Source organism: Lissotriton helveticus, chromosome 9 (genome assembly GCF_964261635.1).
Source record: "Lissotriton helveticus chromosome 9, aLisHel1.1, whole genome shotgun sequence".
Lineage (NCBI taxonomy): Eukaryota > Metazoa > Chordata > Amphibia > Caudata > Salamandridae > Lissotriton > Lissotriton helveticus.
Genome location: NC_136070.1, coordinates 274,318,896 through 274,337,096, shown reverse-complemented (window position 1 = coordinate 274,337,096; position 18,201 = coordinate 274,318,896). Strand labels below are relative to the sequence as shown.

Genomic DNA, 18,201 nt, shown 5'->3' with positions numbered 1-18,201 from the left:
TTTCTCTCTTTTACCCTCAATGTTTTGGCATTTTTGAGGAATGGTATGTATAGCGGATAATGTAGTCTTTGACACTAGAATGCAGTACAATTTTAAGAGGTCACTGACATGACTTTCCTCAACATCTTTTGAATTTAGGTATCCTCAGTCTTGAACTTTACCAGTTAAATATAAATATTTAATATGATTAAATAAAGAGTTCAGGTTAATTGCTTACTGCCCATGAACAGTCACGGTGGTACACTGTCTATTAATGCCTGCCCTGGCATGTAAGGTTAACTTTGTTTTGAATGTACTGTGGCTAAACCAATAAAAGTGTTTTATTAAACGACTGCTATATATCTATTTATTTGCATCTATGATTATAATACATTCATGAGCTTCATGGCAATTATTTTCAGGGAGAAAAATGGAAGTTCTCCCGAGGCAGGGCTTACATCCCCTCACCCACTAAAAAAAGTAACATAATGAGGAGCCGCGGCTTACGGCCAATAGGCCAAGGGAGCCGAGGGTCAAAAAAGTTTGGGAACCACTGACCTAAGTTATTAAGGATTTTTTTTTAAACTGGGCACAGACTAAAGGGTGGTCTACGGCTGAGAGAGGGTGAGTGTTCTGGTGAAGATTGCAAAAAACACAGTTGATGGACAGATTGTAGAACAATGTCATACATTCACCCCAGTACAAGGATCTGGGCCTAAATCCATCGTTTTTTTGCACTCCACACCACCCTGGGTTAGACACTGGCTATATGCAAATCAGCTCTGACCCTGTGCCTCATGGGAACAGTCCAGTCCGAACTACCAAGCCATGTCTTTCCCAGACCGGAATCAAGCATCCAAGGACCGGTTTCTGGCTATCAGCCTTCATCAGCCTGGATAGCTTGACTCCAGTGGTGTGGAGAGCCTGGGACTCACGTCTGAGCATCCCCAGCCCACTCGGGGTGAGTGTTCTGGTAGAAGAACAAGGCAGTAACAATTCAGGGTGTGTTACAACTACAGAAGCAGTTTGTAATGTTGTGTTACCAAAAATGTACGGAAATAAACAGTGACCTTTTCAGGGAAAAGGAGAAGTGGCAGTCCCCTTGCTGAAGTATACTCGAATAGATAAAAATGTCAGGGGTCAGACAAACCTATCAGAGGTCTCTCATCAGTGATTTTGCGAGGTCCTGCATGAATCCTAAAGTTACTGCCCACACAAATACAAGTGTTTTACAGCAAACATTTATTATAATATCTTCTTTTCTAATCATGTTCTAACTAAAATATAATTTGTCAACAATTCAGCCAACAGTTATTAGATTGCATGTGAGATATTTTCTAATCATAGTTTATCCATACACAATTAGTCAAAATCCCACCTAAATTAATGCTGGTTGCAGCTATTGCTTTTCAGAGTTATATGCCAAGTCATGGACAGCCCCCATATATCTCATGCTATTAGGCCTGAAGTAAGAGAACGACTTGTCAGCGCCCCTCTAACAAATGGTTCTTCTGCATTGGCCCGCCCATAACCCTGGCCACTTTGATTCTTTTTTAGGTTTTACCTGCACAGTGCTTATGCTGAGCTTGTGAAGTCTTTTGTAAGTAAAAACATTTCTTCAAAGGGACTTACAGGCTGTCTCAAACTTTCCATTTGTTTTCCTGCTTGCCACTCGGTTGATCTTGTTTTTAGGTCGAGCATTCGAGACCTCTTGTATATACTTTAGTATATACTTATATGTATATGTACTTTGTGGGCTCTGGAGATCAGCCCTAGGACTTGTTTGTTTCACTTAGGGACTTTTTTGTTCCACTGCCTCTATTTAACTGTCTTGATATAAAACGACCTCTAGAGGTCAGGTGAACAACCTTTACAACGAAACTATTACAACGCACTACCATTACAACGCGGTCATTACAACGCAAACCATTACAACGCATTGCGCTGGGGGGCGCTCTAGGATAGGGAATAAGTTTAATTTTCTATCCAACACCTTCCCTAGTGTCCACGGGGACTGGAGTTGGAATAGAAAATTATACTTACCACTATCCAGCACCTCTGAGCGCTATGCGTTGTAAAGGTTTGCGATGTAAAAACCGCGTTGTAAAGGCAGGCGTTGTAATAGCCTGCGTTGTAACGTCATAAATCCCAGTAAAATACCAGAATTGCTTTCTGCTGAGGGACTTTCTTTTTTTTATTTTTCTGGCAACTTCCTCTTTTTAACTTTTTGATAGAAAATGACCTGCACAGGTGAGTAAAACACCAGAATCACTTTAGCATTTCCTAGATTCCAGTCCATAGAAATTGTTTTCGCCGAGCACCAGTAGACAACAATATTTGTTTTCAAATCTTGTATTTTCAGTGATATGATCACCCAAGGCGCTGATTTTATATTAAAAACAGAGCTTGAGACCATAGCTAGTAATCGAGCTTGTTCCTCCACTACATATAATTTGTTTGTGCAATTGTTTTTTTTTTTTTGCAAGACATCTCTTCTGTAACATTGCATATGGACTTCCATAATTTTTCAGAATACATTTTGAATGCAGACACATTATTTGTTTGTTTGATGCGCTTGTTCGTCCACTGAGAACTGTGTATATTGAGCATCCTGCATGCAGCCTACATAGAGAAAAGGGAGAGTGTGCAGGACTGCTTTGGTCGGCCCCAGGCAGACCAAAGCAGTCAGGGCCCACAACAGTGGGCAAGCCACTCCCCCCTGCCCTCGAACAGGATCGTCAACCAGCCCACCCACAACCAGTTACTTCTGCTTTCTCGCAGTGCGAGAAGCAGAAACATAAAATGGTGGTTTTACCATTTTATATTCCTGCTTCTGGCACTCCGAGAAAGCAGTGGGGCAAAGCCCCTATGGAGGAGCCGCCACTGGTCTTCACTTCAAAGCATCATGACATTCCTCTAATCAAGGTTGCTTTAAAAATAACCACTTTCTTATGATTGCCATGGAACATGTTAACCTTGCTCTGGTAAAATGCTGCTGTTTGAAAACCCGCTGTGAAAATGCAATTACTAGATTTTTTTTTACAGCAAGCTTGTCTCTACATACTGGTAAATATAAAATGGCATGATTGCTGTGAACTGAGCACTTTCCCCTAAGGAGGTCTCCCCCAGCATGGTGGCGTGCCCTGGTCTTTCTAACACCAACCAGGAACATCATGGTGATTAGCTTTTGATTTGTACAGAAATTAGACTCTGAGGGCTCCCGGGGGTGGGATCTTGCTAACGCTTAACATTTTCATTGATTACAGTGACACTGGAATGCATTCGAGTCTAGAAAGATAGTTATGGCAAATCACAGCGCCCTCACTATAGTATTAGGAATGTGAGCACTGACAAAGCCAATAGTTCTTACTTTAGTATGCTTGTATTGTGAGGGGCTAGCATGCCACCATTTTAGAAAGGAAACACATGCTGTCTCGGATAACTCATGCACTACTGCAAGAAAACAACAAAATTTTGCTTTCTGCTCAGGTTGAAAAAAGCTGGACACTGACCAAAATGGAGTTATAAGAATATTAGCAGTGGTTTAATTAATTTTCGTGATGCATTGCATTTATATGCAAGTGTCTGGAGATTTAATTATGCTCATACGTGTTTATCCTTATTTAAAGATCTCCAAATAACTAGTTGTTTCTGTTAACCTGCCCTGCAACATTCCAGCCCCATTATGAGTAAAGGCAGCAATGTAACAATTGCCTTTTGTACTGTCTGACATTTTTACGACACACAATATGGCCTTAAGAACTTACCTAAAACTTATTGATGCCACTAGCACATTATGTTGTGAACACCGTCTTTAAAAGTATTGCCACTTTTATTACATTTTTTCCTGGTAGGCATAAGCGCTGTAGCACATTAATTCATTCATAATAACCGAGGGAAACTGATAATGCGGGTTAGATTTCTTTTAGTGGTTTATATCAGAGAAGCATTCACATTTGATCTTTAAGGATTCCTGGCTGCAGGCTGGTAATCTTAAACTGAAAGCCCTCTTCCCGTTCCCACTCAGTACTCGCATCCAGCACCCAGAACAGCTGGGGTGCAGAAGGCGCTGCTCTGGTCAGTACAATAGAATAGCACTGATACGAGAGAATGCTTTTTATTGTCTCGTACTGTGTCTTACAATGACAAACAAGCACTGGCAAAGCCCATAGGTCTTGCCTTTGGGACCATATAAGTGTTTAGCCATGCAACAGTTGATGTTGTTGCACCAAGGATATTGTGCTGGATACCTAACACTTATAAGGTCCTAAAGGTGAGACCTATTGACAAAAGGCATAGGAGCACTGTACAGGGTCAAAGACAAGCATAAAGTAAACAAGTGATAGGAGAGGTAGCTGCCAATTGTATTTCTGCCATGTTTGGACTTTCATTAGTTCAAGCAAGGAGTGCCTTGTGCCACTAAAAAAAATGTTAGGGTGGAAGCACTAAAGGACCTAATAAACTGAAACTAGTTGCTTAACCCCTTGTGTGCTCATAACGAGACCAGACCGTCATGAGTCACAGTTGAGTTGTGCTCATGACGGCCTCGTCTTGTCATAACGCCGCTGCTCCGCCCACGGGCGGTTAATTTCCCGCCTGTGCGGAAGTATTAATGAGTGGGCGGGTTGCGACGAGACCAGGCCGTCATGAGCACAGCTCCACCGTGACTCATGATGGCCTGGTCTCGTCACGAGCACCGCAGCGTCGCGCTCACCCCGCTCCCCCGCACTGTCAAGGAATTAGCGGGTTTAAAGGAGAGGGATTTTCTAAGTGTCCAACATAGAAGTAAAAATAATCCCAGTAATGTCTGATCTTGTGAGTGAACAATTGCTTCGATACTTGGTCCTCATGTTAACATATCTTAGGCTTTAACACCCTGCTAAGGTATTTACACTTCTATTTCAAGAACAGAAGAGGGCTGACTCTAATTGTCAAAGAGGGTCATAGCTGCACATTGTTTAAGCTGGATCCAGCAATGAATTTCAAATGCTGATGAATATGATGCTCCTGGGAATTTGGGACCTCCTTGGTGCTTGGACTTGATATGGGTTTGATTATTTTCCCTGGCCTGGAATCACTGTAATTGAAGCACCGTCCAATATCCGGTTAATACTTCTTTCACATCACCCAATCTGAGGGTCCTAATCATCCAATGTACAGGGAGAGCTTGATCAAATGGAAATGAAATCTGACGGCTTAAAATGTGGGGGAACTGGAGGTGGGGTCTTATGGATTTGGCAGTATCAACTAAGTTGAAGTTGGGAATGTTTAACATGAATTTTGAGTATGCATTTTCTTTGATAGTCCCATTCACAAAAGTGATTGGAGCCTCATTTAAAAGTCAGCATTTTTCGCCATTATAAAAGAATATCAAACATTTTAATCAATCTGAGATAAATAGACATATGCAAAGAATGCATGCTTAGAGGAACAATACAAAATCAGAATATGATTAAAAATGCAAAACAAGGTCATTTTAACAAATGTAATAATCCAAGAGGAAGTAGGTCATAATAGCTTTTCCGCCTGTTTAGAAAGCTGATCCATAAAGCATGCCACTGTGGCCCTGTCCATGGATCTGGCAGTGTAGCTAGCAAGATCAAAAGAGTTTCAGTGGTTCCAGACCAAAATATCAGACCTTTACACAGAGGGAGAGAATCAGGCTACAGAGTGGTTGACTAAAGAAAGTAACTGAGCTCAGTGCGTGACCTATAGTCCTCATCACTTTGACAACACTTATGTCTCAGGTGGGATCTGTAAGTTGTTGGCTTATGTATGTGAGTTTCAGACCGGTCACATTTCTTCTTTAGAAGCTGACTCTTTCAGTTACATTCTGATCAGTTATTAACTAGTTACAAGTTCTGTCGCCGGGAACTCACTAGTGCAGTGTATGACATAGAATGCGGGGATCCCAGGGACCCTGAGTGTTCACGGCCTGATATTCTACTCGTCAGCCCGCACAGGCCCCTGGAATACGATGTGACTAATAAAATAAGAGCCGAAGTCAAGGAGGGTATGTGCTGTGACAGAGAGTATGCGGAGGCAGCACAGGAGAGAGGGGAATGGATTCTGAGTGCAGAAGACAGAGAAGAGCAATCCCCAGAAGCGGAGGACAGAGTTGGGAAACAGAACCTTGCTGAAGGACAGGGCGTTCAGAAGTATGACAGCATGATCTGCCTGCCGGAGGAGGAACCTTAGATACTGTCCGGAGGAGAGACTAGCACGCAGCACACTCTGGGGAAAGGCGGAATGGACGAGGTCCCTGCGGATCTATTCCAGAGTTGCAGTCACAGGCAAGTGACGGGTAGAGGGGCTCGTAACATTGTGTTGTAGACTGTGGCATGGGGATATCTGGTAGGGTTGTAATGAAGACTTGTGGGGAGCACCAGGGAACTTCCCATCTGTCAAAGATAGCTTTATTTGATGCCATTAAAAGGATCATATAAGCACAGCATAAAAAACATACAAATTTAAAATTCAAATACAGATCAATACGAAATGGTTACATTTATGAGAAAAATACTTCCCATCTATAACGCATGGATTTGGCACAGAGCGCGGGGGAGCTGAGATATTCTGATCGGTAAGAGAGTAGAAGGCACGATTATCTCTGTTGGGTGTGTAAAGCAGCGGTTAGCATACCAACAACAGGGGAGGGGATTTTTCAGTCTGAGAATTCTGACAACAATTGATGTCACACGCAAGCAGCATCACGATCTGCGGTCTTCACTTTTGAAGCATTGCACTCATGCTTGTGGCAGCATCCACATTACGGGAGCGAGCAGCGGCCATATGTTTGTAATTAACGTGGCCGCGGCGCTGCTCGCTCCCGCAAGGTGGATGCCGCCACAAGCACGAGTGCAGTGCTTCAAAAGTGAAGACCGGTGCCTAAAGGCTATCCTAGATCAGCGCATGCGTGCTGCCTAGGCGAGACCTAAAAAGGGAAAATTCATGTGCCCCCACTCAGTGTGATTTTTACCTCGTTTTTAAATTTTGGGTTGAATCCAGCTTCTGGGTAAATACATTGTGTTTATAACTACTACACAAAGCAGTATGGCATAAACCACCTACACCGATTTATGACTCTCGGATGCCCTGTGCCTACTCTTGATCACTGCAGGAGAGTGAGATAATTTATTGTTTGGTGACCTCAACTCCACAGATATTCTTGACTACCCACATGAACACAATTGTGTGCTATTTTACAGAGTTTTAAAAAAAAACTTGCTTTTATAGCATGAACACGATCGAAACATTTTGGAGCGCGTTACATGAGCGCCACTTATATTTCACATGGACACATTCATTTTTTATAGACACGGAGATTCAATGATTTGCCCAGAATCACAGGGTGTTGAGGCAACGCTGTGTCTCGGACCCGGTTCCACAGTTCCAAAGCTGGCCGCTCTGGCCCTTATGCCACATCCTCTTCCCCGGGTTTCAGCTGAGATTGCAAAATAACATGTGCAACAAACGATATGCTAATTTTAAGCCCCGGCTTGATGTCTTTAACTAGCTGTTTGCTTTTATTTTGCACTGCTTGTTTAGTAGTAAAATATAGCAACTATCGGTGTTCAGTATGTTTCCTAGACCTTTCGGCTCCTGTGCCACTGCACCTGCTGCAACAGTCAAATCATGACCCTGGTGCCTGAAAGGACAAACTAGGAAATTGTTTATATCCAGTAATGTATGGGTTTCAAAAAAGGGCACAGTTGCAGATGGAATATATAATTATTGTGTATCTAAACATAAACACTAACGTTTTCATCAAAAGGCATTCATCATTATAATTAACTGTTACAAATTAAAATAATGCAGTTAGATAGCAGCACAGACTGCAATAAAAAAATAATATAAAAGAACAACAAAGCAAAGAGAAGTTATATAGCGAAACCTATTGTCTCTGCCAATGCTTGTTCATATATAGTAGTCGATACAGAGAGGAGTTGCTTTCTCTACTCGCTGCTATGATTGTTGCACAGAAATTTTAAACAAAAGCTCCATTCTAATTTCAGGAAGCAAACAAAAGCCACTTCTTGCAGTGGTCTTTTGTTCCATATCTGAGGAACTGCACAAGGTTACTCTAAAGTGCATCTCTAGCTACCACCTAATGCTGAATGACTCAGAGAGTGAAACAAACTCTTCTGTAACCTGTAACAACAGAAAACTACGGGTAAATTGAGGACATTTTATTTTGTAAGCCTGCATTGTAACAAGCTCAAGTTAGTGTAGACATCAAAAGGCAGGCCACTTCAAGTACAAAATAAAAGATTATGTTGACATAGTGCACATGCAACATCACCAAAACATATAAGAGCGTGCCATGCGTGTCAGTAACGCTCTCTATTCCCAGTCACCACCTGCATGGTCCATGCTCTACAGGGGTAGCTGCCCAACCAGCCTGTGTATCTGCTCCCAGTGTCACTCAGCTTTGTAGCCCATCACATGAGAGTCCTGCATGGTAGCAGCCATGTTCTTCTGTTTCTCTGTGGAGTTCTACCTCAGTTATTACAAATACTACTCATGGAGCAAGTGTGTGGAATCCGAGACAGGTATCCTGCCTGAATCGATCTGTGCCCAAGCGCGGCTGAAATATACAGTGCAACCAGGGATCAAGCCCTAAACAACAACAAGTGGGGGGACTTACAAAGTTAGGCACAAAGGGTATGATATCATCATGCGTGACAAAGTACACTATGTAACATGCAGGTAACTGATTTTTATTTTATGTAAATTGGCAATTGGCTACTGCTTTTACAACAAAGATCCTTTTGTTTTTTGCAGTTCATAAATTGTAATCCTTCTAATATAACTCAGTGAGGTATGAAGGACATGTGGCTCCTACACCTTGTAACCCTCACTGTCTTATGTACATTGGCTTTCTGGCCTCTGCCTAAACATGCAGCCAACATATGGGACCTGCTGTCCACCACTAACCCCCATATAGGGTTCCAAACTGAAACTTGGATAAAACCACATTCCAACCGAGACATAGCAGTAGCACTCCCTGACGGCTACCACATACAAAAACTAGATAGACCACACAGGGCTGGTGGAGGAATAGCCATAATCTACAAAAAACCTTCACTTTTTCCATTTTAGATCAAGTAAGCAATGACCGGCTGGAAATACTGGTTTTCAGTATGAACTTACATCACAATCATAGCTGGAAAGGAGCTGTAGTATATCGCCCACCAGGACCACTAACCAACACCACCACACAGCTCATGGAACTCATTGCTCCACATGTTATATCTTCCAGGAATTTTCTACTTCTTGGAGATTTTAATATACATAGTGAAATCCAAGAGAACCCAGAGGCTTTATTTCTTTTGACTGCACTCAATCTTACCATAATAAATCAAGCCCCAATACACCAAGCTGGACATACTTTGGATATTATATTAACTAACGCTCCCAATATATCCTAAGTAGCTACATTTCCCCTGACATGGTTGGACCATTCTATGGTCGAGTTCTGCATTAACAGCCCCAATGCACAGCCTGCTCCCAAATGCTATCAAAACAAAAGCTACAGACACTAGCATACAATCACACCAGCACACTTTGAAGTCGCATTTTGCCCATCTCAACCCTTGGAATCGGAAAACGTTGAAGAACGCCTAGCCTCCTTTAATGCCAGCCTACTAGCAACCCTAGACCGCTTAGCTACTCTGAAACAATGCCCTACGAATACAAAACAACCCCATGCACGATGGTAGTCGGCCTCCTTGCCGCTAGAAAAAGGTTCATGCAAAAAACTCGAACGCCTATGGCGAAGCTCACATGACCTAACAGATAAAGAAAAATGTAAGAAGGCTCTAACTCACTACCACCACAATTAAAAACACACAAGGAAAACTCACATGACAACCACTCTCGAACAAGCAGGGAGCTCTCAGAAAAGCCCCTATCAAATCCTAAAAACATTCACAAATCCTAAAGCCTGCGACACAGCATTAGCCCCATCCCAAACATTGTGCGACGACATTGCTAGCCATCTTACTCAGAAAATTGATACGATCTATAATAAAATCCCAGCCACAATAAATCCTCAAACTAATCTTGAATTTGAACTTCTGCCCATCTCACCTATATCTCGTTCGCTAGAGAACTTCCCATTACTCACAACAGAAGGTACAGAAGCTCTTTTACAGTGCGCAGAATCAGGTTCCCCACTTGACCTCATACCTCGAAAATAGCCGCCACCCTGTCCAAACAACTAGCCAACCCCATTTGCGCTATTCGAAATATCTCCCTGAGGGAAGGAGCCCTCCCTCTAGATTGGAAAGCCGCGCAGATACTTCAGATTAGAAAGAATCCCAACATTTTGACGGTAGACGTAACCAATTATCGACCCATCTATCTCCTTCCCCTCCACACTAAAATCTTAGAAAAACACATCAATATACACCTTTCCAACTTTATTGAATCCACTAACTGCCTAGACTCCTCACAATCCAGGTTCCGTCGCAGATACAGCACAGAATCCACTCTAGTAGCAGTCATGGACATCATTAGGATGCTGTTGGGTATAGGTCAAGCCGTGCTTCTGGTGCTGCTTGACCTTTCCGCAGCATTCAACACCATCTCCCACCACATTCTATTCAGAAGATTGGGTGACATAGGCATCACAGGAAATGCACTGAAATGGATGTCCAACTTTTTGTCCGACAGAACACAGACCATGAACCTAGTTCCATATCATTCTAAGACCACCAGGGGTCATGCCTGAGCCCAACCCTGTTCAACATTTACGTCACTCCCCTGGCTTCCATAGCCTCAGCATGCTCAGAAGAGTCTTCCCTTTCCTGCCAATATCTTCCACGAAAACCTTGACACTAATATTAAATTGCTTGGATTACTGTAATGTGCTGTTGATTTCAGCCAATGAAAGTGCCATAAACGTATTCCAGGTTGTCCAGAACATTGCGGCCCGACGTAACCAACGCCCCCCCCCAAGAACTGCCTCCCTCCCTTTGCTTCATAAGTTACATTGGCTACCCCATAAGAAAAAGGATTCCTTTTAAAATATGCTGTATGGCACATAAAGCCTTAAACAGATCTTGCCCCAGCTACCTAAACGATACATTTAATAACTATGTGCCCTCCAGACCCCTCTGCTCCGGAGCGTAAGCCGTTACTAGTCCCGCACTTTACAAAACCCCGCCAAGGTGGTAAGGCTTTCTACCATCTTGCCCCACTCTACTGAAACGAACTCCCCTTACACCTGCATCAATGCACGGATTACCTGGTTGTCAGGAAAATGCTGAAAACATCGCTGTTCTAATCATTTCTCCTCAGCACTCCTAGGCGGTCTTGGCGCTGAGATACCCTGATGGCAGGGGTCCTCAAACTGTAGGGCGCGACCCCCAGGGGGAATGTGGAGTGTTACAAAGGGATCGCGCATTCCCAGTTAAACTTCTGCCTCGTTGCGCCTTGCTACGCCACCTCTAGTGTGGCGTAGCCTTCACACGTGTCTCCAGATTTACGATTTCTCGTAAATATGGAGATGTGTCTTGTTCAATGGGTGTTGCGTGGGAACACCCACAGCAACACCCATGGAACTCCCCTTCCACGCACAGTGCTGCATGTGAAGGGGCAATATTTACATGGAGAGGAAAAGGCTCGCAGGGTGGCTTTTCATCTCCTTGTAAATATGGAGGGGCCCCCTGCACCACCAATACGTCACAAAAAGTGACATAGTGGTGGCACAGGGGGCTTGTAAATCTGCCCCTGAGTATGTAGGCTTAGGAAACCGTTTGTTAACCTGCGGCACTGGCAGAGACATGAATCCAGGCTTTTTGCCCGGTCCTGCTCTGGGACCAAAACTTGTTGTGCTGCCTGGACCAGAGCTGGAGTTTGATGCATGTGCAGATTCTGCCTACAGGTTTGGAAATTTTTGTCATGAGGGGGTCCTTACACCTGAAAATGTCGACAGAGTGGTCTCGGCATCCAAACGTTTGAAGACCTCTGCCTTATGGGGTGATTCACGCGCTCTATAAGTACATAAACATAAACATACTGTATATTGATGTACACACCTGTGATTAATTGTCAATGTATGATCTGTACGTGTGATGTAAAGTGCTCTGACACCCTGCATTGGGAATAGTAGTGCTAAAGCACAATAAAATAAATAAAATAAATAGTGGTATTAACAATTTTATTTATGTAAATACTGGGGCGATCAGCACATCTGACATTCCTACAGTGTATGCATATCTCCTATATTGAGGGACTGAACAAAGTCAAAAGCATTTCTCTCTTAAGTACCTGTGAAGTAATAAGATGTGAGCCTTTGTTTCCCCTCCATTGCATCTAGGTGTGAGGCTCCTGAAATCTCCCGGCCAGGATACTGCAACAAAAAGAGACCTATTGGCCCCTTAACTCTGGCTTTTGTTATGAAAGAATCTGGAATCTGATATTTCTCTTCTCCGCCTGCAGATTGCTGCTTGGAACAAAACCAGACAATGTGCAGGCCCTGCTGAAAGTGTCCTGGTGTCTGAAAATCACATCTGGACAAGTTCAGCATATTTCTATGAATTCCATGAGAATTAGGAAAGGAACATGGCAGTCCGCTGAAAGTGGCCAGCTTTGTAGTAGGGTAGATAATAATCCACATTTGTATAGCGCACAATCACCCGTTAGGGTCTCTAGGCGCTGGGGGCCGTTGGGAAGATTAAGCAAGCTATTGCCCAGAGTCGCATGGTTCTGGGCTAACCTGCCGCCAGAGCCGGGGATCGAACCCTGATCCCCAGATTCCAGCGTCAGTCGCCCTGGCCGCGGCGCCACACCTCTCCCAATGGCATCTAACCTCGGGAAATAGTGGGTAGATGGCTTCTTCCCCCGGTTCTAATCCTGAGTGAAACTCTGAGTATTGGGTCTAAGGTAGCTCTAGAATCAGTGCACACAGCATGGAGTGCTGTCATCTGGGGGGCTACTTGGTACCTCCTGGACCCTTGGAAGTGGGCCTAAGGTGTTCTACTAGCCTCTATGGATCCAACAGAACTGATCTATCTCCTCTACTTTGCGGTACAACCCCAAGAAGCACTGCCTCATCACCGCCGCATCACGATGCATCCTGTGTGCAGGCCGTCCCAGCCCTCAACATCAGCTTTGACAACGATGCCGTACTGCGCATCACAGCCTTGCACTTGCTTGAAACCAATGCATGGCCTTGACTTTGCACTGCATCTGCGACGTCGAACTTCACACTGCAAGCCCTCGATAGGATCCTTGATGTTGATGCAAGGCCTCTCATCACAGCCTCACTGCATCTCATAACTGACGCATCTCTTTGGCTGTTTAATGCATCTTCAACGTGAACCCTTGCAACGTTCCGCAAACCAGGATTTAAGGTACTTCGTACAGCAGGCCTAAGCTGGTCCCTTTAGTCGGCATGCACTCCACCGCAGTTGGCCTGAACTTGTGATTTTGTCTCGGTCTGGTGCAATCAGATATCTGCAATTGGAACTTTGAGCTTTTTGGCACTATTTTCACTGCAATCTTTAAAAGTGCATATCTTTGGTTCTAGTAATTGGATATTAGTCGTTTTGGTCATGATTTATTTATTTAAATTATCACTCTGTTTTCCTGGCTTCGTGTGGGTTCCATTTTGTGTGGTGTTTTTCACTCAATTACTGCTTGATGTGTTGCACAAATACTTTACACATTGTCTCGGAATTAAGCCGGACTGCTCTGTGTTAAGCTACCAGGGGAATGAGCACAGGTCAATATAGGGTTGGCTTACACCTCATCCTGACAATAATTTTAGTTGCTGATTCACCAGGGCTGACAAACCAGTCAAACAACAACCCAATTTCTTAAACTATATTTTCTAAATTTCTCTATATTCACAGAGTTCGGTTTTTTAGACCCATGGTACTAAGCACTCACTCAATGAGTCAACCTGAGACAGAAAACCAGTTGGACTACAACCACCCCACAGCACACTGAGCAAAATTTGAAGGAGATGTTGCTCAGATAACAATCAGCTCCAGGAGACACTGAAGAGACAGTTAGGTGAACCCCAAACCATCTTTTATTAAGTAACTAGCTTACCAGTCGCGCGTTGCTGCGATCTCCGAAGAAAGGAAATTCAAGGAAACTCGTTATGATAACATTCAATTTACATTTTGTCATTTTTATTAAAACTTATTCATTTTAATATGGAAAACATTTCAAAGTGTCGTTTTAATTTTATTTAATTATTTGAGTGCTTGTGGATACACAATTTATTTCTTTCCCGTCTGGTGCATACATCAGTATTCGAAGGATTATGAGGGCCCTGGGGGGCTGATATTTAAAAATGTTTTATGCCAGAAACCTTCGCAGGAGTGTACTCAACAACTTCTCAAAGTTTCCTGGCGATCGGATGAATGCTGTTTTAATTCTATTTATTTATTTGAGTGCTTGTGGATACATAATTTGTTGTTTTTCCGTCTGGTGCGTACAATTCAAAAGATTATGAGGGCCCTGGGGGGCCGATATTTAAATAAAAATGTATGTCAGAAACCTTCGCGGGAGTGTACTCAACAACTTCCCAAAGTTTCATGGCGATCGGATGAATGGTGTTTTAATTCTATTTATTTATTCGAGTGCTTGTGGATACACGATATGTTGTTTTTCCGTCTTGTGCATACATCAGTATTCTAAAGATTATGAGGGCCCTGGGGGCCGATATTTAAAAACAAATTATGCCAGAACCCTTCGCGGGAGTGTACTCAACAACTTCCCAAAGTTTCATGGCGATCGGATGAATGGTGTTTTTAATTTGATTTATTTATTCGAGTGCTTGTGGATACACGATTTGTTGTTTTTCCGCCTGGTGCGTACAATTCGAAAGATTATGAGGGCCCTGGGAGGCTGATATTTAAAACATTTTTATGCCAGAAACCTTTGCGGGAGTGTACTCAACAACTTCCCAAAGTTTCATGGCATCGGATGAATGGTGTAGTAATGCATAAAGGACAAACAGACAGACAGACAGACAGACAGACATACATTCGTTTTTATATATATAGATAATACACTCAAGAATTCTAGAGAATAAGTAATACATTTTAAAGATTTACTTTAAAATCAAAACTATATTCTACGGCACACAACATGAATTGTAACCACAATAAAGACAAATAAAATGGCAGCAAAATGTTTACCAAAAGTGTGCATAAAAGGAAACACTCCAATATGATTGTGGTTATACAGTCAGTCAGTCAGTCATTTTACTTTATTTAGCCAGTAGAACAATGGCATAAAAAGTATACAATATAAAAACGTGCTAAAAATTCCATTCATAAAATTACAAACACAATATGCGTTTTAAGAAAAGAGGTTAAAAAATACTAAAAGCTATTATCATATTTCCCCACATCACGGATTTTACGTTCTCTTTTTTAAAGCATACGGAAAGAATGACGCCACACAGGAACAAGTAAAAAGATCAGGTAATGACTTTAGAAAGTAAAAGGCTGGGCAACATTGACTAAATGTTAGTCTGCGCATAAACGGGACAATATAAGTCCTCCTTTCCTCACTATAACGTCTACAGAAAAACAAGAGGTGGAGTTCTGTTTGGGGAAAGCAAGAGTCACATGAGCAAGTCGAAGGGCATCCAAAGAGTATGTTTTAGATGGATAACCCAACATAAGGGGGATATAATTCAGCCACAACCTTGCTAGTAGAAATCTATGCTTAGGATGAGTTACAAAAGTTAGATATGATAAAACATTTGATTCGATTCTAGGTGTTGACAAATATATTTTAACAATAATCTTGCTATACATAGACTCCCAGCGCTCACTCCTTAATTTTTCTAATAATAGACCATTTAGGTGCAACCTTGTAATGTTATTGCATGAGTTTGGATCATCGAAGGGGCGTGGCTAGCGCCCGAGGAAGATGGCAGCACTCCCGTGACTCTCCTGACATGACGGGGTTGTTCGAGGGATTCTTCGGCACAACTCGAGTCCTGACGGCCGGCAAATTATTCAAATGAAGGTCGGAATGTGAGCACCTTCAAACGGATGTCCTTCCGTCTCTTCTACGATAAGCCTTTGTAGTGTTGGGGCCCTAGGCCCACATGGTGAGTAAAGGATGACACGGGACACCAGTTAGGGGATAGTAGATCTGGCCACGAGCATGTGCGCTCTGGCTCTTTTATTGGCAGCGTCACCTGACCCAGTGACGTCTGTGATGGGTGGGTGTACAGTGTATGGTTACACTGCAAACAACTAGACTGTGTCCTAGCAGGACACTACATTCCTCCCTAACTTTAATGAAAGGAAAAGCGAATGTCCAACCTGCAAGAAAACAGAACAATAACATTTGATAGCCCCAACAGATCTTCTTCAGGCGATCAGCTGGGAAAATGTTGAAAGTTCCAGGACTACAAAGTCAGTCAGATGAGCTTCACCTCGGCGGTGTACTTCAGATCATCCTTGTCTTGCTGTGTTGACGCTTATATACAGTGTTCATCACTTGGAGCATTGGGAACAGAATGGGTGTGACCCTTGAGGGGTCTCGCAGGTGTTCCTAGTCCAGTGGATGACAACGCTTGTTGGTTGTAGGAGACGACTATGGCACGAGAGGTCTTTCTTTGGATTTGCTGATCTTGATGCCTTCACATCTCCGTCCGGCCAAGTAACTTCCGACTTGCCTTTCTTGCCAGACTCCTCTCTCACTGGGGCCTCGAAGACTGGCCTCTCCTGCTTGGACTCTTCTCTCACTAGAGACGCTGGGAGGACCCTCTTGCCGGACACGATGGGACCGGGTGGGCCGTGCGGGCTTCGCATGAGCCGCGCAAAGGCGTCGCTGCCGAACTGCCAACGGACTCACCGCCAAGTCTCTCATGATGTCCTCGGGGGTGTTGATGTCATCCGCCAGGATGGTCTTGCCGTTAGGACATGGGTTCAGTGTCTTCAACAGACCGTTTCTCGGTGCCAGGTGTTTACCTGGGGCCTTCATGCTTCCTGTTGCCTGTCGTGGAGCTGCCGCTGCTGCACCTCTCCCATCCGGATTCCTCTCTCACAGGACATGCGGCCGAGGCCCTTGTCCCCTGGACTGCCACCTGATCGCGTGGGCTGTGCGGGTCGCTGCGGAACTTCGGACATGGCCACAGTCGAGTCTTGTGTAGTCCACAAGGGTGGATTGTCTAGTGCTCGGGTATGCTCTGCTTCGGCAAGCTTCAGGTTCACGGGGCACCCATGCAGTTCTTCAGTGGTTGGTCTCCTCGAATGCAGGTTGTAGGGATTACTGGGATCCACACGGATGTTGCGATGTTCCTTGGCCAGCACCGATGTTCCCATGTGCTGACTGTTGCGATGCTCCTTGGACAGCACCGATGTTTCTGTGTGCTGTGGTTCTCTCTCCTCCTCTGCGGAGTGATGTTGTGTTACTCCATTCTTCCTCTTCGTTCTCTTCCTAGACGCGGTCAAGTCTTCTTTCTTGTTTGCTCGTGCTAACCAGGCTTTTCCATGTAGCGGGCCCTCTACATGTCGTCCTCTTGGTCTTGTCCATGTGGTAGGACACTGTCTTCACTTGGCTTGGTGACTAGACCTGTCGTCGTATCTTCCTGTCCCTTCTTCCTTTTCTTTATGGCGTTTTGGCGTTGGCACGCTTTGTCTGCGCGGAGGAGGGTTGCGTCACCGCTCCTGGTGCAACTCTGGTGCATGCTGCCATGCCGTGCTGACGATGGCGCTCCGGTTGCTGCGAGACATCGCTGTCTCTGTTGGGGACCTTTGCGTGCTGTCCCGTGGCGTTGGCGTGTCGCTGTGCAGCGTCACTCTGGCGCTCCTGATTCCTGGCACGTTCCGGCGCAGTGCTGCGCGGTCCTGGCGTGCGGGTGTGGAGTTCTTGGACGCCTGTTGCGAGTCGTTGGGTACTTGCTGCTTTGGCTGTTGTCAGGGACTTGCTGCTTTGGACCGTTGGCGGGAGTAGTTGAGGCTGCGGTGAGTGCCTGTGGCCACAAGGCGTCGCTGCTCTCTCCGTCGTCTGATCTCGGCAGTCGTTTCCCTGGACGTTCTCCCAGTGCTTGGCAGTCGTTTCCTCCAGACGTTCTGTCAGTGCTTGGATGCTTAGTGAGGCGTTTGTGCCTCTTTCCCACGTCGCGCTGGAAGTGGCATCTGCAGACTCCTTGCTGGTGTGTGGGTGTCTACTGCGTGGTTGCGCACTTACTTGCTGCCTGAGATTATATGCTTTTCTTGGGGCGTTACTCAGTCT

At 44.3% G+C, this 18,201-nt stretch overlaps 2 long non-coding RNA genes across 2 annotated transcripts in view; both read right to left on the bottom strand.

The window, feature by feature from the left end:
- LOC144781241 (uncharacterized) overlaps nt 1–18,201 on the bottom strand; it is a 697,348-nt gene that overhangs the window by 365,092 nt on the left and 314,055 nt on the right. The gene's annotated exons all lie outside the window — the stretch shown is intronic.
- LOC144781240 (uncharacterized) overlaps nt 1–18,201 on the bottom strand; it is a 163,951-nt gene that overhangs the window by 1,684 nt on the left and 144,066 nt on the right. The window lies entirely within an intron of this gene.